The sequence below is a fragment of the Ochotona curzoniae genome, unplaced genomic scaffold (assembly GCF_017591425.1).
Source record: "Ochotona curzoniae isolate NIBS_2020 unplaced genomic scaffold, NIBS_Ocur_1.0 scaffold_4701, whole genome shotgun sequence".
Classification (NCBI taxonomy): Eukaryota; Metazoa; Chordata; class Mammalia; order Lagomorpha; family Ochotonidae; genus Ochotona; species Ochotona curzoniae.
In genome coordinates this window covers 36,369,685-36,395,328 of record NW_024467122.1, presented here as the reverse complement: position 1 = coordinate 36,395,328, position 25,644 = coordinate 36,369,685, and the positions used below count along the sequence as shown (strand labels likewise).

The 25,644-nt window shown below is 37.5% G+C and overlaps 1 pseudogene; it reads left to right on the top strand.

Annotated features, from left to right (window-relative positions):
- Positions 1 to 6,926: 6,926 nt before the first annotated feature.
- LOC121148318 lies at positions 6,927 to 15,323 on the top strand (annotated as a pseudogene).
- Positions 15,324 to 25,644: the final 10,321 nt, after the last annotated feature.

The following is a 25,644-nucleotide window of genomic DNA, read 5'->3' as shown; positions in this document are numbered from 1 at the left end:
AAAAAGCTATTTTATACATGAACCTGTATTTCCCTTTCTAAACTGAGGTTAGACACTGTTAAATATGAGAAAATGGTTATGTGTATCCCAATTGAATGTTGCACCAGCTTAACATGTATAAAAGAGGCATCCCACGGCATCCCATAAAAGTTTACAATGTTAAAGTATCATTAAACATAAAATGCTTAGAACTGAGAATATAGAGAGTATTACAGGCAACTTGCACTTCAGATTCCTAACTTCTACCCAGCACGCAGTGTGGCCACACAAGAAACATTTATGAAAGTGATGAATTAGCATGTCTCCTCCCCGTCACTGCCTTGTATGTGAAAAAATCAACGAAATGCACCGACTCCAGAAAATTCTTACATTATCCTAGGGTAGAAGATAGAGATGACAATAGTACATGACCTTATGATTCTCAGTAAGAGCTAAACAACCCAACGAGAGACAGGGAGCAAAGCTGCAAGAACATTACACTCGACTTGCAGATCATTTTTTTTATTGCTAACTGCTTATTAAAGCATTTCAGGGTCTGACTCCTTTTGAGTCTTTTATGTGTTTTTTTTTTTCTACCAAAAAAAAGAAGGAAGCATTTGTATTGATTTGAGTAAACATCCAAAAATGAGAACTAAAGGAACAGTTGCCGTTCAATTGTGGCCACTCCACAGCTAATAGTTTACCGTAATTCTTAAAGGTTTGGTCCCTGGATGCTCATGCAGGTTCACCCTTTGCTGACCTCTTGCAGTCTTCCTGTCAGCATTCTGAATGCTACTGATTCTGTGAGTAATATTTGCAGTGGAGGTCGTGCAGGCCAGTAAGTCCAGAATGCTCCCTCACTCATTTATTCTTCTCCTTTTGTGAGTTTTCACAAGGGGTTCACATGTCATGGCCTCTACATCATAAACTACAGTAAGCAAATTCCAGTCCTCAGTGAAAGGGGTGAAAAGCAAATCCAGTTGCCTATTGCTAGCTTGTTTATGCTCTCAGTCTGATTCAGGTTGAAATCAACTGAATATAAAGAAAAGTGATTCCCTTTGCACTTGCACGCACATTCACACTTCCTGTGGTCACTTTTTCTTGATCACTTGCACCACATTGCTGTCGAGGACTGATCTTTGCCTGTGACTTCCAGCAGTGGCATCACCTCTAGCAATGTTCATTCTTGGGTTGTTTTTTTTTTTAACCTTTTGTTGTCCCATGTATGGTCTTGACAAAAATGGGGCTGAGTCAAATCTGTCAAGAGATCAGGCAAACATATGTGCCCAATATTAGTAGATACTTATTGTCACAGGATGTTGCTGCTAATCCACAGATGCAGAGAATGGTGCTTCCCTCACTAAAAGCACACAGGAACCAGTTTTCGGTGATGGAGCAGATGAAGATCTTTCCTTTGCTGATGGCTGACTATCCAGGCTGAAATCACATGAGTCTACGAGGCTTGGTTCTTTATCCATCTCTAACTCTTCCTCTAGGGATGCTGACAGTGATGATATTCACTACACACCGAGAGTAAAAGAAAAAAACCACAATAAACAAAGGTTTAAAGGAACTGAAGCAGCTTTGTGGTTTACTTTAACTTTTTTAATATTTCACTCTTTTTCTTGGCAGCTGCAGTTGACCAGCTGCATGACCTACAGAGGAACTCTTAATTGCACAGTCACACTGAAACTTGTTAACAAAGGGAAAATTAATGGGCTCAGAGTTCCACGGGATCAATAGTACACTCCAGAACTTTTCGGTAAATATGTTTTATGCTTTCAACACAACTGAAATGGAGTTGGAGTCAAGACAAAGATGAACCACTGTCAAAGCCATGAGGAGGTTAAATGGCCCTGCCCAGGAGACAATCACAGCAGGAGAAATGACTAATAGAAAACAAATGGTAAGTAATTTTTAATCATTTGTGTGATAAGCTTTTAATGTACTGATTTCAAAGCAGAAAGCACATTAAAAAAATATGTGCTCAGCATTGGTAGACAAAGCAGCAAGCACGATGTTGTCAGAAATTCAATATCCTTTTCTCTCCTCTGATATCCTCCACCAAACAGAAGATTTCACAGAAATCTGAAATGTTAGATGTCTATGTGACTCGAGTACCATCTCCTTTCTGGTGTTTGTTTTCTACCTTCCTTAAATCCTTTTATTTTTTTACCCGAGGCTTAGGAAACAAAAAATAAAACGGAGACACCAATCTATCTTTTTTCTGAATAATGTAGCTTTAAAAAATTCCCAAATTTAAAACACAAATAGAGCTTGCATGATTTTGAAGATCAAATTTTTATAGAGAAAAAAACCTTTTTTTCTTTCCAGGGTAGTGACTCATTTCTGACTCAGAGCAAATAATAACTTTGAAAAAGTAAAGATTAATCATAACAATAAGGCAACAATAAAAATTAGCTTTGGTACTTCATCTTAATTTACCAAGTGCTTAATTGTTGTGATTTGCAAACTATCTAAATTAGAATGCTATTGTTTTCTTTAGAAAGAAATGACAATAGGTTTTTTAAATCAAGAAATCAAGAGCAGACATAAATGGTATTCTATCCTGAAAGCTGTTTTTGTTTGTTTGTTTGTTTTTTGTTTTTTATTTTTTTGTAGAAGACATTTATCTGAGAATATCAATGACCAAATATCGCATGTAAGAAATATAATATAAAAAAACAAAAATGAAAGAGACATGGCTACAAAAAGAGGCAAACATTCCTTTATATTTACTTTATAATATTCATAAAACATTTTTATAAAGTTCATCATTTCATTATCAAAAAGGCATGAGGCAGAGCAGCTACATTCAAACTAGAGAAGATATTAAAATTATTAATGTTCAGAGATAGAGTTCATACGTTTTTTCTGTGTTTGAATTCAAGTGTACTCTTACTTTTTGAGATACTTACTTCACATCATTATTTCACTTTTAATATTTGTAGTCATATAGCAAAATTACTGACATCTTATTTTTAGCATACACAAATTAGATTGTACATACTATCAATAGATGCTATGACAGCATGAGTGATATTTCCAGAAAACATGGATTGAAGTTTATATTCATTATTGATTTATGCTATCTAAAACAAATAAAAATATTGGCTTAACCAATTGTTGATCAGATTCTTTACGTTTCCAGAGAAGCTGATGAAGAAACCTGACTAGAATACAGACATGAGAGATCTGCATTGCACAGAAATTTTGATTGTAGACTAAGCTGAACTCCTCTCTCTCTCTCTTTCTTCAGAAAGGTAGAGTTGCACAGCGGGAGAAAACTGAGAGAGGGAGAGACAGAGATCTTCCATCCACTGGTTGATTCTCAAGGAGAGGCAGCAAGAGTGAAAGCTACCAGCTTCCTCTGGTCCCATCCATAGGTAAGGGACTCAAGCTCCTGGGCCCTCTTTTGGTATTTTCCAGGTGCATTGACGGGGATGTGGAACAACTGGGATTTGAATGAGCAGCCATGAAATGCAGTGGCTGTACAGGAAATGACTTAGCAGCAGCCTACTCAGCTAAACTTTTTAGGATAGGGTGGAGAACTAACATGACATGGGTTTTCTTTCAGGGTTACAACCCTGGTAATGATGCAGAAATAAAAATTAAGCTGATATGTAAACTATGAGAACATTTGAGAATGCTTTGGAGTTATGAACTACAGTGTAGTCTGTGAATGGAGGAGGAATGCCACCAGTCGGAAAAGAAAAGTGAGTGCTAGGAATATTCCAACAGGTTGGGGGCAGGTTTTAGTTATGCCTACTTCTTTAACACTCATTTATCTAACCTACTTACTTATTAACTTTTTTTGTAGGTGATGAGAATACAACAGCAAGCAAAAAAGGTAAACTGGTCAAATGAAGCTTCCATTCCAGTCAGATTGCATAGAAAAGAGACGACAACTGACTCTTTTAAAGCCATTTTGGGGTCTATCAGGCAAGATCTTACTTAGCACAGCCCAGAAAAAAGAAAAAAAAGTATCAATAACAAATGCAGGAAGATCATCTAACCTTAGCTTTTCTAATCTAAGTCTGGCGCAGTAGCCTAATGGCTAAGCTGGGATTCCATATGGGTGTTGGTTCTAATCCCAGCAGGCCCCATTTCCCATCCAGCTCCCTGCTTGTGGCCTGGGAAAACAGCAGAGGACAGCCTAAAGGCCTTGGACCCTGCACCCTAGTGGAAGACCTGGAAGAGGCTCCAGGTTCCTGGCTTTAGATTAGCTCAGCTCCAACCATTGAGGACACTTAAGGAATGAATTAATGGATGGGAAATCTTCCTCTATTTCTCCTCCTTGAGTATATCTGACTTTCCAATAAAAAAATAAATCTTTAAAAAATAAATGAATCTTAAAAAAGGAAAGCTTGTTGATAGTAACTGAGAAAGATAACTAAAGGTACACAGTGACTTCAAGCAGTGATGTTTGAGAATACTTCAAAAAAGTTCACAGTCCAAGTGTTTAGCCTAGTGGTTAAATGTCACTCACCTATGAAGCCCAGTTTCCATGTTGGAATACCTTGGTTTGAGTCCAGGATTTTTTCTCAATCCATTTCCTACCAGTGTGTACTCTCAGAGGCGGTAATGATTATTTAAGAAGTTAAATACTGAGGCCAGTATGGTGGTATATCTAAGAAATACTCAGCCTATGGCCCCAACACATTGTGTGGGTGCTGATTCAAATTCTGTTCCTTCACTTGGCGTCCAGCTTCTGGCCAATGGCCTGAAAAAGTGTGGGATGATAGCCGAAGCCTTGCATAGTTACACATATGGGAGCCCCAAAAGAAGCTACTGGTTTCTGTTGTGTCCAATTCTGAATGCATGAACACATCGAAGCTCTCTCTCTCTTTCTCTCTCTCTCTCTCCCTATCTCTTTATCTCTATCTCTGAAAAACTCTAGTACTCAATTAAAATTAAATAATAATTCTCTTTTTTCCAGGTATCCCACACTGGTGCAGGGTCCCAAAGCTTTGGGCCATCCTTGACTGCCTTCCCAGGCCACAAGCAGGGAGCTGGATGGGAAGTGGAGCTGCTGGGATTAGAACCGGCGCCCATATGGGATCCCAGCACCTCCAAGGCGAGGACTTTTAGCCAGTAGGCCACGTTGCCAGGCCCCAGAATTAAATAATAATTCTTTTTTTTTTTTTTTTGCTGGGCTTTTTTCCACGCTATTTTATTATTATTATTATTAATTACATTGCATTATGTGACATAGTGTTATGGGCACTGGGATTCCCCCCACCCCTCCCCGAACCCTCTCCCCATGGTGGATTTCTCCACCTTGCTGCATTACTACAGTTCAAATTCAGTTGAGGTTCTTTCATCGGAAGTATTTTTCAAGCATAAAGTCCAGTGTCTTTTAAATAATAATTCTTAAAAAGAGGAAGAAGTTGAATCCCTGCCACCTACTTGGCAGAAGGCAATCCCAGACTATGAGATTTCCTCAGAACAAAAACTGAGCAAACGGGGGACTGCCTCTTCCAGAAGATACACAGACCTCTTTATCATTCAAAAAATTTAAATAAAAATGGCAACAAGCTACAGCCTTGGACCTGCATTCTCAACTCCATATTATAAGGAGCAAGAAGAGCAATGTTCTTTTTTTTTTTTTTTTTTTTTTTTTTTGGTCAGTAGAACCAAATATCCAGGTTCTTGTTTTATCAAATGGTTCTGGTACAGGCCCTTCTGTCCACTAGTGTAAAACACAGTTTGGCATGTGAATAATATCAATTGGCATATAGAGGAATCCCAACCACTCACAACTGACCTCTTAAAGAATCTCTACTGGTCAGAAGACAATGGAGTGACAATTTCCAGATTCTAAAAGAAAAAAAAAATAACCCAGAATTATGTACCCAGCAAAGCTTTGTTTTGTCTTTGAAAATACAATAAAGTTCTTCCACAGTAAAGAAAAACTCAAAGAATTCTCTTCTTCCGGACCAGCCCTACAAATGATACCAAAAGATGTTCTCTTGACATTAAAAAAAAAAAAAAAGGAATAGCATCTACCAAAACCAAACATGGAGAATAGTCTAATTAAACAGCAAAAGAAGACTAAATCAAATAATGAAGACCACATTGCTAAAATGACAGGACCAAATTGCTACCTAGCAATAATAACCATGAATGTAAATGGCTTGAACCCATCAATCAAGCATTGTAAATTAGCAGATTGAATCAAGAAACAAAACTCATCTGTTGCCAATAGGAGACATTTCTCATCAACGAAGATCAGCATAAGCTGTATCTCATGGATTTTTATGTTTTGCTTGTATTTTCATTTCTTCAGAACAATTTTTCCCTGTATTAAATTCTTCACTGACTCATAGGTCATATAGTAGTATCATTTTGTTCAAGAAGGTTCTTGATTTTCTTTCATTTCTTCAGCAAAGATTTAGTCATTAAATAGCATGTTGTTTAATTTCATGTTGTACTTAGTTTCTAACTTTATTCTGCTGTTGATTTTGTTGTGACTTTTCATTTAAGAGGATGTATAGTAATTGTGTAATAGAGACTATCATGTCTAGATGTGAGGATACAATGCAGTATGCATCTCTACTTCCAGATCAAGAAGAACTCCCAATGAAACTGTTAAATATATCATGACAATAAAATGCTGGACACTTTGCCATTGCTGATGCCTGCAATATAAGGATACACTTAAGCAGAAAATGATGGACTTATGGACTGTTTATGAAGAATTCCACTGTTGTAATAACAGAGGGGAAATCAGTGGCGGTGGAAGGAATTTGGCAGAGGTTAAGGGGACTCTCAAAACCTATGGAACACTATAACAAAATAATTTTTTAAATCAAAAAACAGGTCGCAGGTCCCAGTAGCTGGGGCGGCTGGAGGAGTGGCAGCTGCCAGGCCAGCCTAGCTTCGCAAAGGCTGTAGGCGCGCCATGGACCGCAGGCACCCTGCCACGCATGCTTTCCACCACCAAGATGCCCAAGAGGAAGGTCAGCTCTGCCGAAGAGGCAGAGGAGGAAGAGCCCAAAAGGAAATTGGCCAGATTGTCTGCAAAACTGGCTCCTGCAAACATGGATGCAAAGCCCAAGAAGGCAGCCGGCCAGAAGTCATCGGACAAGAAAATGTGCAAGCCAAAGGAAGAGAGGACAAAATAGCCGAGGTGGTGAACCAAGAAATTAAAGAGAATTTGCCAGGGGAAAACAGTGACATCAAAAATTAGCAAAGACCTACCTCTGACGAAGCAGAAGAGAAGGAAGCCAAGTCTGATTACCAACATGTACCATGTCTTATCAGTGTTCCCTGTCTTCCTTCTTGTACAGTCCAGAGGAATATTTTTATCAACTACTTTGTAAGTACAAACTTTTTAGTAACTCTGGCACTATTTTTTTAAGAAGGAGGGACATCCATCTTACTCCATTTTTTAAGTGTAAGTGATGGTTTTTAAGAAGTGAAATCAGTTGCTGGTTGTTTATTTTTTGGTACAACCAGAAAGTAGTCAGATATTGGGTTAGGGGAGGCTCTGCCTATCTAGGTGTCAGCTTCACATTCCATAGGCGGGTGGTTTTTATATCCTAAACACACTGCATACCAAATGCCAATGCAGAGTCATAATTGTGCATTTTTCGTTTCTTGGAAATTTCCAGTTACTTCTCCCGTGTGGGTCAGCAGAGCTCTTTCCTACCGCAAACCACTCCCTGTTGCTCTGTCAGAACCTTGTGCACTCTCACACCTTTGTCTGTGGGAGTCCAGGGTTCCTGATTGTTTTGTTAATGTGTAGAGTGAAGACTTGTCCATGTCCTGTAAGTGACATTCAATCATGAGTGGGTGGGATTCAGGTGACAGCAACGTTGAAGAAACTGGGACTTGGTAACCTGGTCGGGAAGGGCTGTCTCCAAATTCGAAGCTGGAAAGTCACTGGAATAACTTCAAAAATGACAAATTCATGGCTTGTTAGATTCTTGGTATGTATGTCAAGCATTAGATACAAGTTGAAATGTCTGTCTACTGATTCTCAACACCAATTAAATCTCAATTGTGAAGCAATGAAAAAACAAAAACACAGTTTGAAGAACATTTGAATTATTCATTGTATTAGATCTTCATGACTTATCAAGAATTACTTAGGAATGAATAGACATGGCTTTAATACTGCTAATTAATTAATAACCTGTCAGTCTTGTGTCTAGTTTTGTGAAATTGTACTATCAAATTTTATTCAGCAATCTACTGATCTTCAAAATACTCATGTTCCATGTCTCTCTTTTTAAAAAAAATGATGACATTTGAATAAAATATGACCTTGCCATAAAATTTTGTACTTGGAATCAGAGGGTTTTCTTAATATAATATAAATGATTAGGAGCAGTTCATTTTATACTGTTTTTATCCATTATTTCTGATCCTTTCTAATACCTTGAAATCCAGGCTATATTTAATATGCTTTGGCATTTCTATGCTAATGTGGCGGTACCTTCTCAGAGACAGCTTGATTGGATTTGGATTTGAAAGTTACTGGTACAAGGTAAGAAAAAATTAAGAAAGGTTAGATACTAGTTATGATTATTGAGAGACCCCATGTACAGTATCTCACTTGGAACTCTCAGCAGTCAAATGAAAATCATCTGTGTAAATCAAATTGGGAAGGTTCCTTTCTATCAAGATATCTGCTCTATATTCACAAAGCAGTTTGTCTTTCAGTGAAACTTTATTATATTCTTTAATATGTTGAAGTATTACAATCGAAATCTTTTCCCAAGATTATGCTTTTATATTCCATTTTGTTCTGAAGTTTCTTTCTGTTGCTTTTTATGAATTTAATTCTAGGATTTACTTAGGTATCAAATACGCCACAACCAAACATGATCCCCACCCCAACATTTAGTAATACTCTAAAAAACTGTGAGAACTCTGAAAAATCATGAGGCAAGATAAACCATAAAAATAAAATGTATGTTCTGGTAAGTGTCTAGTTCATCAACTGTATTTTTGGTAAAAACTTTCTGGAAGACCTGTCGTATTAATGAGTTTAAGAAACATCCAGTGTTGTATTGTCTCATGTATGCATAGCCTACAGCAAGTAAGTTACTATGTTTTCAGCATTGATAGTCAAAAATATTTTTGATTTGTTTGAGTTCAATAAACGTGATCCCTGGTGCCTTTGAATGGTCATCTCAAAGTGTAATCACTTAGGAATTTAGAGGGAGCAACTATTATAAACAAAATACAAAGCTACTTTGAAAGAACGTGAAAATAATGGAAGTATTTTAAGAATGACTCCAATAGAACTAAGTACATTAAAGTACCAAGACAGATTCTATCGGTCTTCCAAATAATTTTACAGAAAAATAAAGCCACTTTCTAAATATTTCTACGTTAGCAGAACAGGAGATGATGTGATGGCATTAAAATAAGCCATCAGCAGGGGGACAAAAGCAGAAATAGATATTCTCAATAACATAAATAGATCTCTTGGCTATATAAGGAAAATAAGCATAAGATCATTAGCATCTATTTCTGCAAAAGACAATCATAATAAGTTATTTTTTTACTTGAAAGCTCTATATACACATAAGTGCACTTCAAAACATTTGTGAAAAATAGAATGAGAGTCCAGTACATTGAATCAATGGCTAAATCCTTGCCTTGCAAGTGCCAGGATCCCAAATGCGTGCCAGGTCATGTCCTGGCTACCCCACTTCCCATTTAGCTCCCTGCTCGTAGTCTGGGAAAGCATTAGAGAAAGACCCAAACCCTTGGGACCCTTTGCCCACAAGGGAGACCCAGAAGAATCCCCTGGCTCCTAGCTTCGATTTAGCTCAGCTCTGGCCATTGCTGCCAGCCATTTGGGAAGTGAACCAGCAGACAGAACAATCTATCTGTCTCTTTCTCTGTAGATCTGATTTTCCAATAAAAATAAAACAAATCCTTTTTTTAAAAAAAGGACAAAAAGAAAAAATCTTCCTTCTGTTATTCACTCCCCAACCCGCTGCAAAAGCTGGGGCTGGGCTGCTCTGAAGCCAGAAGCCTGGAGCTTCTTCCAGGTCTCTTGTGCAGGTGCAGGGTCTCAAGGCTTTGAGCCATCCTCCATTGCTTTTCCAAGCCACAGGCAGGGAGGCAGATGGAAAATGGGACTTCTGGGACACGAGTCAGCACCCATATGGGATCCCAGCATGTACAAGATAAGTACTTTAACCACCAGGCTACCGCACCAGGCTAAGAAATAAATAAATAAAAATGAAATGAAATAAAAAATAAGGTTGAGTCTGAAAAACCTTTTATATACATGCTAATGAACATATTCACAAAGTCTGTGGAAATGTGAGTCCTAAAAGAACATTGTGAAGATGCTCCATTGTTTTGCAACAAAGGAAATTCACATCTTTATTTTATTTCACTGTGAACTTTCTGAAGTACCCATACAGATACTTCTATACTGTTACAATAACTGAATTTATCGCAGAAAGCATATTCACTGAACAATATAAAATCAACACTGGAACAGGAGTAACAAAGGCATAGCAGCATTAAGATGTATGTTTCTGAAATGCTGTCTCACTGAGGAAGCCTTTGCTTATATTCAATCAACATCTATCCCATTTTACCTCATCCTACCTTTTTTTATCAAAACTATCTTTGATGTCACTAGGTCCCAGACTTCCCAGGTAGCCCCAGGGTTGTTGGAAAGGTGCCTAATGGCCAGAGGCACTCTCACACAGAAAGCAAGCTTCAATGGAATGAGTGAGTTTTCCACTGGGTTGCTGTGCTCTGCAGGCTTCTAGTTGGCCCTGAGGGTGAAGCATTTGAGCACTCATCCTGTCCTGCCTGGGGCTGGCCAACCCATTGAGCTCCAACAGGTGGGTAGTCAACCAACTTCTCCAAAAGTTTCACCTCTTGTAGAAAGTTTTAAACTTTTTTTTTTTTTCGTTTTCCTAATGGTTTCTGTTTTGGTTTTTGTTATCTCCATTTTTTGAAGGCAGTATCTGTGATACTCTCAAGAGCTGAGTGAATTAAAATGAAGAAAATTTTATACTTCCTGAAGAGTGTAAATTTTCTCTGGTTACTTTGTATCATGAATGCAGAATTGATCAGAAAGAAATAATGCTGACTTTCTAAAGAAATCTAAAGACCCGTATTCTTTGACATTGCACACACAGGGTTGTGTCAAACTCCAATTTGAGAGTCTTCACTTTGTAGTTATGTAACAAACAAAACAAAAGCAAACAAAAAAAGCACCATATTTTTCATTTTAAGATTTATGTATTTTTCTGGGAAAGACAAATGTACAGAGAGGAGGAGAGATAAAGAAAGAACTTCTGTCTACTGGATCACTTCCCATGTGGTCCCAGTGGCTGGAGCTAAGCCAATCTGAAACCAAGAGCTTCTTCCAGCCTCCCATGTGGGTGCACGGTCCCAAGGCTTTGCACCATCCTTTACTGCTTTCTAGGGCCACAAACAGGGAACTGGACAGGAAGTACAGCAGCCAGGACACAAATCAGAAGCCTGCATGGGATCTCAGCATGCAAGGCGAGGATTTAGCTTTTGCTTGCTCCACTGCGGTATGAAAACCAATACATCAGCAGTGAAAAAGTGTATGCTTCTATGTCATTTTGTTTCATATATAGATTCTTTTGGTTTTTAATTAGTTAATTTATTTTATGGTACATTTCCAAAGTGTCCGGGACTTTCTCTCCCCTACTGGTTTTCCCTGTTTTATTACAACACTAAAGCAATCACAGTCCATCGCTCTCTTATGTAAGTGTAGCCTGACAGTGGAGATGTGGAGAAGGGCCGAATCCAGCATCCTCCAAAGGTCTACATAGCACAGGTTTATCTCCCTCAACGGTTATCGGTCAACTCCTCTTCATGATGGAATTGCCTAAAAAACATTTCAGACATTGTGAAGAACCTGAGACCATGCCATAAACATGCTTCAAAAGTCAAACGTGATTTAGAAAATTCAAAAGGAGAAACAGCTCATTTACTCATTTTTTTAAACAAATCTGATAATTTAGGATATTTGCTTTTAAATTTTTCTTTCTGCACACACAAAAAAAATTCTTTTGAAGTTTAGGATTGGTCTATAGGTTACAGAAAAAAGAATCTTACTTCTCTGTTTTCTTAGAATGTCTTTGCCCACTTCAGCCATCAGGGGCCGTTTTGCCAGACAGAGGATTCCAGATTGTCAGTTCCTTACTTTCCTTACTTGAAGAATATGTCACTAATTTTTTACCTCCACGGTTCCTAATGAGAAATCTCTGTCAATCAAATCGTGTTCCTCTGTAGGTAAAATATTTTTATATTTCTACTGCTTTTCAGATTTTTTTTCTGCTTTAGTATCCCAGGGCTCTCTGGTTGATTTGGTTGGTATGAAATTCTTTAGTTTATTCTGTTCTGGATTTGCTTAGTTCTTCAATCTGTGCATTTATCTTTTGCAAAACTGGAATTTTTCAGTAAATAGCCTTTTAAATACTTTTGACTCCTTTCTGGTTGCCCTGCATTTTAGAGTTCTGATGATCTGAACACTATTTTTGTGTCGTGTCGTGGTAGTCCTATAACTATGACACCTATTCTGTTTTTTCCATCCCACTTTGGCCCATCATTTAAATTTTGTTTCGAATATTTTATTTTTCACTACAGCATTTCTATTTTTCTTGGTATCTTTCACTTCTTTTGGTAAAGTTTGCATTTGTTGTTTCAAGCATTTTAAAAATATTGTTCATTACAATGTCTTATCATGGCAGCCAGCATTGTGGTAAAGTGGGTGAATCTGTCTCGGGGACACCTGCTTCTCACGTGGCTCTGGCTCACATCAGACCCAGCTTTCTGCTAACTGGGAAAGCAGCAGAAGACTCACATCCTCAACCCCTGAAATTCACGCTGTAGGCCAAAATGCAGTTCCTGATCCTGGCATCGACCTGGCCCAGTCCCAGCCACTGCAGTCATTTCTGGAGTGAACCAAAGGATATAGGAATCAATCAATCTCTCTCTCTGTCTCTCTCTGTCTCTCCCTCCCTTCTGAAACCCTTCCTTTGGAATAAATAACATTAAAATATTTAAATAAAAAATAATTTTTGATCGTGACTTCAATATTCTAGTCAAGTAAATCTAAATTCACACCAACAATCTTTAGGCTTGCATTGTCTTCTCACAATGAGATTTTTCTGTCTCTCAAATGCAAATAAAATCCCAGTGAGTCTAGGACACATGGATATCACATGGTGAGGTTCCAAATTGTATTTAAATCTAAGTAAGTCAGCTGCTTTTGACATCACAGAAAGTGAAAAGAAGTCTCCTTGATAGTTCCAGGTGCCCCAGTCAGCTGCATTTGCAGGGTAGGGAGCTTACGTATTTCTGCTTCCCTAATGAAGGAGAGTATCAGGGACCTTTGTACCTTAGTCCCACTGAATGGGTGCTGAAGATTCTAGCTCCTCATTGGACCTCATTTCACATCACCTTGACAGTAACGAAAATAAGAAGGGAATATTGTTACCATTCCTTTGGGAAGAAACACTATTCATTGCTGGTTGCCACAGGTCTGTTTGCGCGTGCGCGCGTGTGTGTGTGTGTGTGTGTGTGTGTGTGTGTGTGTGTGTGTGTGTGACACAGAGAGAGAGAATGTATGTGAGTGTTTCATCAATGAAATGACCATTCAGATGCTAATTTAAAAGACAGACACTAAAAATACATAATTTAACTTTTGAAGATATCTATCTATCTATCTAGCATCTATCTATCTATTTATTAGGTTTTTGCTTTATTTTCTTTTCTTTGTGAGGACTTTCTCTCTCTCTCTCTCTCACTCTCTCTCTTTCATCTTCTCTGCCCTTGATGAAGACCAGAGATTACCTCTTGTTCCTATCAAGAAAACAATGAAGAGTAGCGTGAACATAGAAGAGTAGCGTGGAACAATAGCCTTCTCAACGGGTCTCTCTCTTGGATGAGGGCCACTTCTGGGTCTTTTCCACAGAGACATTCCCACGTGTGATTTAAAATGATCATTGACGTTTGTTCCTATACATCGTGCTATAAGGACTCATTACGTAAGTGATGAGTTCTTCAAAACCTGGAAAGTCATATTTTAAATCAGGCTTTTTTATTATATGATATCTCCCCATAAATTTTTAGACTTCTTTTTAATTTATGTTAGGATCATCATTTTCATTAATTCTAGAAGCAGTAGTACTAATGACATTTGCATGCGGGAATGTTAATTTCAAGTTATCATTTATCAAAATGTATCAGAAGTATTAAAGTAAATAAAGGAGAGTTAATCCACTGTTCTGTAGTTGCTTTTCAAATATAATATTAAAAAAATACATAGGAGAAGCAGGGAGAAATATCTTACTAAGCAACTCCACTGATAAAGAGAAGATACAATCATTCCTTTCTAGTGAACTGGATTTACTATGGGTCACTGCATATTGCATTGAATGGAATAAAAACCAATAAAAATACGATAGATAAATAGAACAGAAAGCTCCAAGGGTCAAGTGCTAAATCTTTCTGCTGATTCCAGTCAATTTCCTTTTCTTCTTGAGCACATAGGAAGATATTTTACCGTATACCTCAGACATAGCAGTTTTCATAGGCCTTGCACAGCATTTGCGCTTTTAGTTTCCCTTTTTTGTCTTTTCCATAATCCTCTAGTCATTTCTGCTCTTTGCTAAACTCTACCTTTGCTGCTGATTCTCATATATATATTTAACAAAATACTATGTTGAGTACTTGTCCTTTGTACAAACAATACGATGTGCATCAGTGGCCAATACTGTACTGGTTTTACACTTATTCCTACTATATACAGGGCTGATTCTAATCTTTTTATTTATGATAGAAAACTAATACCAAATATAGTTATATCTTTAACTGATTATTGTATCATCAGTACAACAGATCAAGCTTCTAAAGCCTATATTCTCCACCATGTTAAGCTGTCTGTACAGATCATTACGTATTCCTTGCCATAGGTCAGTTGCTTAGCGACTGGAGGAGTAGAGAACCAGTAATTGAAAGCATTCTGTACTGCTGGCAATGCTTGCTGCAGGACCTTGGACTTAGACTTGGCAGACACTGTGCCAGATGGGAATGTTGCAGGGAGATGAAAGAAAACAATTTTGGTGTTATCTTACTAAGACTATTATTATTTATTGGATATATAGTACATTTTTTTTCAAAGTATTTTGTTGTATTTCCTCTTAGGACAAAAGTCATTAAAGTTGTGCTCACTTCAGCAGCATATATATTAAAACCTATTAAGCTTGGTTTTTGCTCTTAAGACTCATTTGCACAACCAAGGTAAAAGTATCACAGCATCTGTGTTTGCAAATGGACACTGTGGCAGTGATAATGAAGATGAAGAAGAAGAGGTATAAGGACCAGCAAATTGATTCAGTTTTCTGAAGAGAAATAGCTTCCTATGGACTATCCTGTCCCATATTTTATATTGTAATGAACACAAAGGAAGAGGAAGAGAATGGAGAGAACGAGAAGGGAAGACAAAAGAGAGTGAAGATGAAGAGAAAAAAGGAACACATAGGAAAAAGAAATTGAAAAACAAAAGCTATGTGCTAACAGAACAGGCTAGAAATAGATTTATTCAAAACAGTAACTTAATTACATGTCTGTCAAGTTCTCTAATCCACAAATTACATAAAATCAGGATTATATTTCCTTTTCTTTCTGTGTAGTATATAATTAATATGTCCATAAGAAGTGTATGAATGATTATTGTGTGACTATTTTTATTTAGAATGAAAGATTATGTCAGAAAACAGAAAATGTTTTCCAAACGATGGAGACTAAGTTATAAAGCTGGCTTAATTTCTGTAATAGCTTATCTGATATGAGAATTGGTATCATTACTTATTTAAAGGCATAGTCTTACCCTACCACTCTCCTACACTATCCAAGCGTGAAGACATAAAAATATGAGTCTGTATGTAACAGACTAACTTATAAGAACTATAATGAATAACTTATAAGAATTGATTCATCCCCCAAATTAGCTCACTTTTGAATATCCCAAGGATATTTTATCTAAAAATCATTTTTTTAAAAAAATAGAAGTCATCTAGTGAGTAATTATTATACTACATGAAATACAATTTTTGAAAGATTATTTATCAAACAGGCAGTGGCTAGAGAGAGAGGGAGGCACAGGGTGAGGGGAAACATACACATCCAGAAAGATATTCTATTCTCTGATTCTCTCCTTGAATGTCCACAATACTTAAGCCTGCCTAGACCAACGCCAGGAACTGAGAATTCCATCCAGATCTCCAAAATACTACAGTCATCATCCCCTGCCTTCCAGGAGCATTGGCAGGAATGTGGACTAAAAGAAGGAAGCCGGTACCCAATCCCAGACATGCTGACAGTCAAAATGACCATCTCTAGTGTGCAGTCTAAGTTACTGTGCCTAATTTGTGGGTTGCAATTTTTTGCAGACAATAAGCATTTCAACCTCTAAAGCCACATATCATCAGAATTTAGTTCTTAATATACAGTATCATTTCATGACAATTCAGGATCCTCATATTTATTAGTTGTCCTCTGGTGTCTGAAGCCAAAAGGAGCAAAATAAAAGAAATGTTCCTGGTGCTGGTGTGACATATTAAACTGAATCATGCCATTTATCTGTTTCTCCTGAAATTTGAATGTACAGTATGTTAAACTAGCTCAGCTGTTGGTATTCTTGTTATACCGGTACTGAATTTTTCTTTTAATGTTCCTGCATAGTACAGTCTATTGACTTATACGTGACTTTCATTTTCTTAGAAACTTAGAATTAAACAAGCCATGGTTGAGAAAGGTGCAGACTTATGTTTGTCATAATACACTAAGGCCATATGCATTCATTTCCTTTGCTTATCTTTGTTTCTTTTTAAAGTATTTGAAAATAATACTAATTACAGTTATCTATAAATACATAATAAGACAATAAAAAAAAACCAACTTAAAATAGCTGACTGGCTGGGCGATTAGGTCTCCTGGTTTTCTATTCTTTCATTCTTCTTGACTTTTACTCCAGAGGGCCTCTCATCCTGATGAAAACTAACCTAGACATATCTGCAAAAGAGCTCAGGGCAAAAGAAAAGCAGATGCTGCAAAGCTTCCCTAGGGATGGAACAAAACACACACTAGCAATGGCTTTTATACTCCCTTGGTCTGAGTAATCTACAAGGCTAAACTACTTTCAGGTCAGTGGGACAATGCAAAGATGTCTACTGAAGAGGCGAAAGATTCAGTGGAGATCGTTTGCTATTAGCATGAGCGTTAAAATACAACCTGCTCTAAAGGCTATTCTTGCACAAAGATTCAGACTTTCTAGGGTTGTCATTTCAAATAATCATAAACCCAGTGACCAGAAACAATAAAAATTCATTATCTCACAGTCTGAAGACCAGAAATCTGAAATCAAAGTTTGGGCCTTGTCAGTCCCTGTTAGTTCTGAGCTGACGCCCATTCCACGTTGTAGCAGTCCCAGTCCTCCTTGGCATTCAGATCCTCCACTTCCATTTTTGTCTTTGTCTTTATTTGACTTTTTTTTTTTTTTTTGCAACTTTTATCTAGCAAATTCATCAGTGGGTTGAAGACTGCAAACCTTAAACCTTACTTTATTCTCAACTTCAATGACTGTTATTCCAAACAGCTCAAGTTGTAAGGTGCTAGGTAGATATTTTTATTTAGGCAAATATCTCAAGTCTTTAAAAAAAATTGTTGGAATTATTTTAAAATTATTATTATTTTTTACTCTTTACCATGACAAAGTTTTGTAGGTATAGAAATCTCCCCCTTTCCTTGCCTTTTTCTCTATTTTCTCTTTCTATGATTTCCTCACATATTACTATAGTGTTATAGTTCTCCAGCAAGTTACAAGTCTAATGTTCTGCTATTCAAGTGCATCATGGTATTGTAGGTATAGAGAAAGGCAGTGAACTTGTATCCTACTGTCAAGGCATGCTTAACCATTCACTAGGAGCCATCTTTGAGTTGTGGGTAGATACCCAAGCGCTGTGTCTTCACTTCCTGTTATGGTATTCTCCAGTGTACAGATCATCCATGAGAATATATACATATACTTGTTCACCTATTTTTCAGTTTATTCTGTATTTTGCATATTTTCTTATATCAGAGAGAACATATCAATCTAACAGAATAAAAACCCCAGCAGCAAGCCCCCACATGTAGAGACAAATAATCTTTGACAAGAGACCTTGAAAATAACCCAGGGGAAAAGGTTGATATCTTCAACAAATGCTGTTAGGACAATTGGATAGCAGTTTTCAGAAGTAAGAAACAGAACTCCAATCTTTTGTCTTATACAAAAGTGGTTCTAAATAGATTAAGGATGTAAATATGTGCCTAGAAACCATCAAGATACTAGAGGGAAACATAGGAAACACCATACAAGATATAAGCATTGCTAAAGATCTCTTAGAAATGTCATCAAAAACACAGTCAAAGCCAAAACAAACAGATGGGACTACATCAATTAAGAAGCTTCTGTACAGTAAATATGAAGAAACAGCCAATAGAATAGGAAAACATTTGTGCACTACACAACAGATAGGGGACTAGCATCCAAGATTTACAAAGAGCTTCAAAAGCTCAACAACAGTAAAACAAATAACTGCGAGGAAATGGGCAAAGGAAATGAACAGGCATTTTTTAGAACAAATTCAAATGGATAATAGCCATGGAAGTCAGGAGGGAGTTTGCTTAGACAAGTGAAAATTCATCTGCTGCATGACCCAGATATCCCAGTCCTGGAAATGAAATTCAATAATGTATATTTGAAAGTAACACATAACCTTATATTTATAATTGAATATACAATAATGAAGACATGGAAACAACCCATGTGGTACATCTATTCCACAGAATACCATACAGCCATTAAAAAGTATGAAATTCCATCATTTGAAGCATAATGGTTCTAACTGGATTGTATAGCCAATTATTTTTAACTCAATAAAGATTCGGCTAGATTTTGCTCCATTCCCTTTTTTTCTGCTGCCATCTTCTTAACGTCAATATATCACAAAAATCACCTAATTGTGCTCTCCCTGAGTTTCCTTCTTTATTCAGTTACCAGGCATAAGTTTGTTGAAGTTTAGAATCCTCTTCTGATCGAGTCCTGGGACACAGGTGGAATTCAAACAAGGCTGCCTAAGAAAATGAGACTATCTGGCTTTGAATGGAAACCCCGAGGCCACTCCAACTATTCAGAGAAAAGAATGTTTTTAAAAAAATTTATTTTGGTGCAAATATTTTTAAATCCATGCATAGTTTTCTCATCATACACATTTTCTATAAAACTTTTGAAACTTGGATGAACATGAACAAGTGCAAGCAAACGGGATCCTGAAATAACCTTCAGCTTTGAACTATCATGAAGGCCGATGGGTGCTGTGTCGTAGCAGGCGATGCTGGGGTCGGTTTCCCCCACAACCCTGATCAGAGGGTCAGCTTGAGTGTAACTGACTCCATTTGCAGTCCAGCTTCTTGCAAATGCATCCTGGGAGGAATCAAATGATGACTCCAGTGCTTGTGTTGCTGTAGCTCATGAGGGAGACTGGGAAGGACTCCTTGGTTCCCTGGCTTTGGCCTGGCCTTGCTGTGGCCATTGAGTTAGAATCAAGGGGTGCAAGATCTGTCCATCTGTCTCTGTCCCTCTGTCCCTCTGTTTCCTTTCATGTAAATGAAAATGAACAGAAAACATCTTGCATTGAAATCACTTTATGCTTTCAAACTAATGGCAAATAAGGACTTTGTTTTCCACAGTTTCTGATGATAATTACAAGAACTTAGCCATTTGTGCTGCGAATGTCTGGCATAAATAAATAAATAAAGCTGACAGCATTGTTAGAAGAATGATACTAAGTAAGATTCATTGAAGAAGGCCCCGTGCAACAGCCTAGTGGCTAAATCCTCACCTTGCATGCACCCTGATACAATATGGGCACTTGTGCATGTCCCAGCTACTCTGCTTGCCATCAGCTCCCTGCTTGTGGTCTGGGAAGGCAGTAGAGGATGGTCCAAAGCCTTCAGACCCTGTACTTGTGTGGGAGAACTGGAAGAGATTCCTGGCTCCTGGCTTTGGATCAGCTCAGCTCCAGCCACTGCGGCCACTTAGAGAGTGAACTGGAGATGACCACATCTTTCTCTCCATTTGTCTGCCTTTCCAATAAAAATGAAGCAATCTGAGGAGAAATCGTAGTGAGGTGTCTTCAGAATTCTGGCTTATTCATGAAAGGCCCCAGAAATGCAAGTTCCTGCAGCATTTCTTTCTTTCTTTTTTTTTTAAGATTTATTTATTTTTATTGGAAAGGCAGATATAGAGAGAAAAGAGACAGAGAGAAAGATCTTCCGTCTGATGATTCCCCAACTGACCACAACAGCTGGATCCAAGCCAATCTGAAGCCAGGAGCCAGGAACTTCTTCCGGGTCTCCCACACAGGTGCAGGGTCCCAAAGCTTTGGATCATCCTCTATTGCATTCCAAGGTCACAAGCAGGGAGCTGGATGGGAAGCTGGGCCGCCAGGATTAGAACCGGCAGCCATATGGGATCCTGGCGTGTGCAAGGCGAGGACCTTCACCACTACACTATCGTGCCGGACCCCTCAGGCAGCATTTCATTAAGTTGACTCCCATGGCTTCAGATTCAGCATGTATTTATCTGCTTTAGTTTTCCAGCACAGCTCCAGGTGCTGCTTTATAAGATTTAAAAGAGATACTACCAAACTCCTTTTTCCCTTGTCAAAACCGTCAAAATCACATGCTGTCCCATGTGGAATTCTGTAGCTCCAGTAATCACAGGGGGGAAAATGTCAAGTTTAAGTCATATCCGCTAATGAAAAAACACATTAACCTCGGACTAGACTGTGTTCTGGTAGCTTACAAAACCTAAAATCCATCATGCCCTCAAATATGAAGCACATTAAGAACATGCTAAACCTGTTCCATGTCTTCTCTTAGAGTTTATATGTATTATAGATTGCAGGACGGTGGACCCAGCAGAGATGACTTCAAACTATTTTTGTTTCCTGTGGAACTTTAGGAATCTGTTCACTCTCTGGGAAATTTTTCACACATTGTTTTCTCTTTCTTGTTTCTGCTCACACAAACTCTTTTCTCATCTATTGTGTATACTTGGCTGTTATTCTGGGCGCAGTGCCCAGCTGCTTTAATATGTGTTTGTTATTGTCTATAGCATTCCTGATTCTATTTTGGAGATGGGCACTCTAATTGTAAACAATTATTTTTGTATTTAAAACTCTTTGCTTTTGGAATCAAGAAACAAAGGATGAATGTAGAGCTCACTGAGTAATAATGAAGAATATCAAAGAATATCAAAACCCAATGTTTAATTAAAAAGGATAATAATGAATATCCTGCAGAAAACAACAGGATTATTCTTATAAACAGTTAAATTTTAAAAAGCCTAAGGGCCTAAAATTATCTCCTTGAAAAAGTGTTTATAAAATTCCTTATTACTAATGAATCTCTGAACATTGCAAATGTTTGGAATTCATTGGATCAATATCCATTGACCAATGTAATCTTTAAATAAATGACAACATATAAAATATCAACTCTTGTCCCCCTAATTATAAGAAGTCGTACACCTGAGGTACCAAAGCGGACTAACAAACATTTGAAGATCACTGTTCTTGCCTTTCAAGTACATGTCATCATCGGGTTTGCACCAGATTCTGAATAGTAGTAGTTTAAAATTTTCAATGACCAAAATTCACATTTATAAATAAGCTACATGACTAGATGTTTATAAAGGAAGGGAATACCCAAGAAAGAAAAATACAAGGAAAAGTTGTTCGGAAAACATATCTGGAGATGCAGAGAAAAGCAAAGTTTTGTTACCAGAAATACTCGGTGGGTTCTTTCCTCAGCTTAGTATAGAAATAAAAAGCCGGGAATCTGTTGCAGACAGAGAAGTTTATTTGTGAAGGGACCAGGGGAGCAGAGAAGGGAGGGAAGGGGAAGCACCTCCGGAGAGAAAGCCGGGAGGCGGCGTGCCTCTCAAAAGAGGAGGGAGAGACACCAAAGGTTTCAAAAAGGGTCTTAGGATTTGAAGTATTCCCTGACCCCTCCTTGTTGGGCGGGAAACCTACAAGTAAGATGTTCCCCATTGGTGGTCTCTTAATTAGTTAGAAAATGGGTGGGCAATGCTGGTGCCGCCCACCTGGAGATGTGGCCAAGACCTCAGCAGGCCTACTTGGTCTCACTGATGATTGTTGAAATCTGGCGGGGAATCTCTGGTATCTAACCCATCAGTTACTTTACCTTTTAGCCGTAGAGCATCACATGCTGAAATTGGAGTGTACCTAATGAACAATGCATATCCGGTAAAGTAAAGCTCCGATGTTATTTAACAGTTGCTGTATAAAAACCAGCTTATTAATATTATACTGGAAAACAAATAAGTTGGGTCGCAAATATTTTTTCCCTATTTTACCAGTAATAAAAAGATATTGCATTTTCTAAAATCATCCTCCCTTTGCTCAGTCTTACATATTTTAAATATTTTTCTTGTTCTATCTTTCTTCCTTGCTTTATGTATTATAAATATTTTAAAATCCACTGCCCTAAAATTCTAAACATATTTGTTTTTGACATATTTGTTACGAATATTTGTTTCCTTAGGATACAAATATTGTCTACAATTTCATTATTCTAACATTGATTCGGCTTTGGGTTTAATTTATATGCAAAGCAAATAATTTACCCAAACTAGTAAAGGATATGCATTATCAGAACACAACACCTGCAGGACAAAAGAGAGGTTAATTTCATTGTTGCTCCCGAGCAAAAGGAGATCATAATGGAGCCTGCAGTAACCAAGCTCTGTGAAATAGCTGCATTAGTCATTAACTTTCTAGCACTAAATTTCATATCAAACTCAATTAACTACTACATAGCTTTTAATGACAATATTTTTTTCAGATGCGGCTCTTGTTTACTAATAAGATTTCACATCACGACTATCTGTTCCATTACTTCCTCCATGTTAATATTCAAGGGTTGATTTTCTTCAAAGAAAATGGGGCAATGAAAATTGCATTTGTTGAAAGTTCTTCTTGAATTATGTTTCAACATTTCAAGGGCATTAATGTAATGCTGTGGAAACGAAAGGGAACGATTATAGAGGAAGCCACAGTTCCCTACGTCTATCTCCTAGGGTGATTAAGTTTGCTATTTATGCGCATTTTCCCACAACATTGCTTTATGTGTTGGAATTTATCAGGATCAGAACCATCTAAATTGGAAATGCCCCTTAGTATATTTTTATCGCACTGAAAGTCAAAACCTGGAATAACAAAAAGGCATAAAATTAATGTCATCAGGAAACAATTTATACAGCTTATTAGCATAACATTCTCATATAAAAAGACAGATGGATTAAGGGATCAGGTCATTCATAGCCCGCAGTAAACTGCCTCAGCCTTCAACTCCCTGCTGTTATCTATCAATTGGCAGTCTTCTTATGGACTTAGGTCCCTGGAAAGATTTAGATTCTCCCATTATGTTGATTCACCTTGTACTTTTCACTGTTCCCGATGACGTATTTTGTTATTTTCCTACTAAAACAGCCATAATAAGAGCCCTTATCTAGCTAGAAAATGAAAACTTCAAATAAAGAAATATCTGAATATTTCCCGTATAATAGCTTATGTAACACACACACACACAAACGCATCATACATTCTTCTACTACATAATTAATAAACCACAGCAAGGCAAATACACGTGAATTATTTCCCACTTCAACCGAGGTTCAAATTTCAACTTTATAGATACATAACTCTCGAGACAATAGGCACATCATAGCAGCAGCAAGTAATGGTTATGAGAAAATGTTAAATTCTTCTAATGGATATAGTCAATCAAAAAAATTTCCATAAATTTTTCAATAAATGTTTCCAAAACTTAAGCATTAGGAATGATTCTTAATTTTAAATAACAACAAAAAAGAAAGAAAGAAAAAGGAGAAGAAGAAGAAGAGGAAGAACAAGGAGAAAGAGGAGGAAGAGAAGGTCCTGGAAAGGGTTGTTTCCGGTTTTAAGCTGTATGCATGGGAGGCACCATTGTTGTATGGTCATTCCAGAGCTGCTGTAACAAGCTACCACAGCAGAGGCATTTCAGTCTGCCAGTACCATCAGCAGAAAGTTGGGGTCAAGGCGAGGCCTTGGAGGTTTGTTCATTTTGGAAAGTTATGCATATGAATTTATTCCTTGCTGCTCTTCTGCTGTCCGGTGGTTGCCAGAAACCCTGGCTGTTCTGAGTCCTGCATGTTCTGCTCCACTTCCTGCTTCACATGACTTTTTCCTGTGTGTCTCAGTACCCACATATCCTTTCCTTAAAGCAGCCAAATAATCAGTCAACCTCATCTTAATCTAGTTACACCTACAAGGGCCATTTTCTTAAAAGAAATAGTTTATGTGTCTGAGATTATAACTCATTGTATAACAGAAATAAACAGATTGTTATCTGATTAATTTCTAACATGAACTATAGTCCCAGGAAATAAAATTCTTACTTCATCCTGAATGGTTTGCAAGTCTAAATGGACAGCTAAATGACAATATTAAACACATTCAGAATAGCTAAGAATTAGGAAATTGAATTTGACTGATTAGAATATCTAACGCCATCTAGCAAGGAAAAATAAAATGAACATATATATTTCCATGATGGATGGTTCACCAACAATTCTGACAGTTTTCACCAGCCCGGACTTTCGCAGTATTTGGACTGACATTTGAAGGGAACAGCTTTACCTTTAGGAGATTCATTTGCACTTTAGCTTGCAAGCCTAGTTAATTCTTCTTTGATTGATAGGCTTTTTAATTCCTTATTTATTTGAAAGGCAGAGTTACAGAGAAAAAGCAAGAGCAAGCGCTTCCATCCTCTGGTTCATTCTTCAAATAGCCGTAATGCCTGGAGCTGAGCCAGTCGTAAACCAAAAACCAGGGGTTTCTTATGGGTTTCCTACATGGGTGCAGCTACTCAAGCACTTGGGCAATCTATTGCTTTTCCAGGTGCATTATCATATAGCTGAATTGGAAGTGGAGCAGCTGGGACTTGAACCCACATCTTTTTTTGATGACAGCACTATATTGGCATATTCGTCTGCTATGCCACAGTGCCAACCTGAATAAATCATTTTTTCAGCTAAGATCAAATCAGTTCCTCCCTGCCACATCTTAGCTAGGCTATTGTATAAGGTTTCAATCCCATCATTCTTCCTACTGTGTTTTACACTGTATGTTTGCAGTGCTTTTTGGCAATCCCCATATGCTATAGACTGTGATTATTTCTAACAAGTGTGCATATATTGGTATCCGGTGCATCCTATTTGGAAATCTTAAGAACTCTCTTTATCCCATTCTTTGTTTTCAGAAGTCATATGCAAAATTGTTACATGTTTTTGAATAATCATAGCTTTGATTTATTTTGAATCTTTTTTTTTTTTACTGTTTGAGACTTATTTTGCATTATATTTCTTCTTGAATTTTTAATACTTAAATTGGGAAAATTATTTATTTCTCTTACTAAGAAGAGGAAATTAAGGCTTCTGTTACTCCCACCACTCAATGTCTCCCGAGTCGAGTCGAGTCAAAAGAAGTAAACATTCTTAGTTTTTCACAACTGGGGAGGCCTTGTTTAATA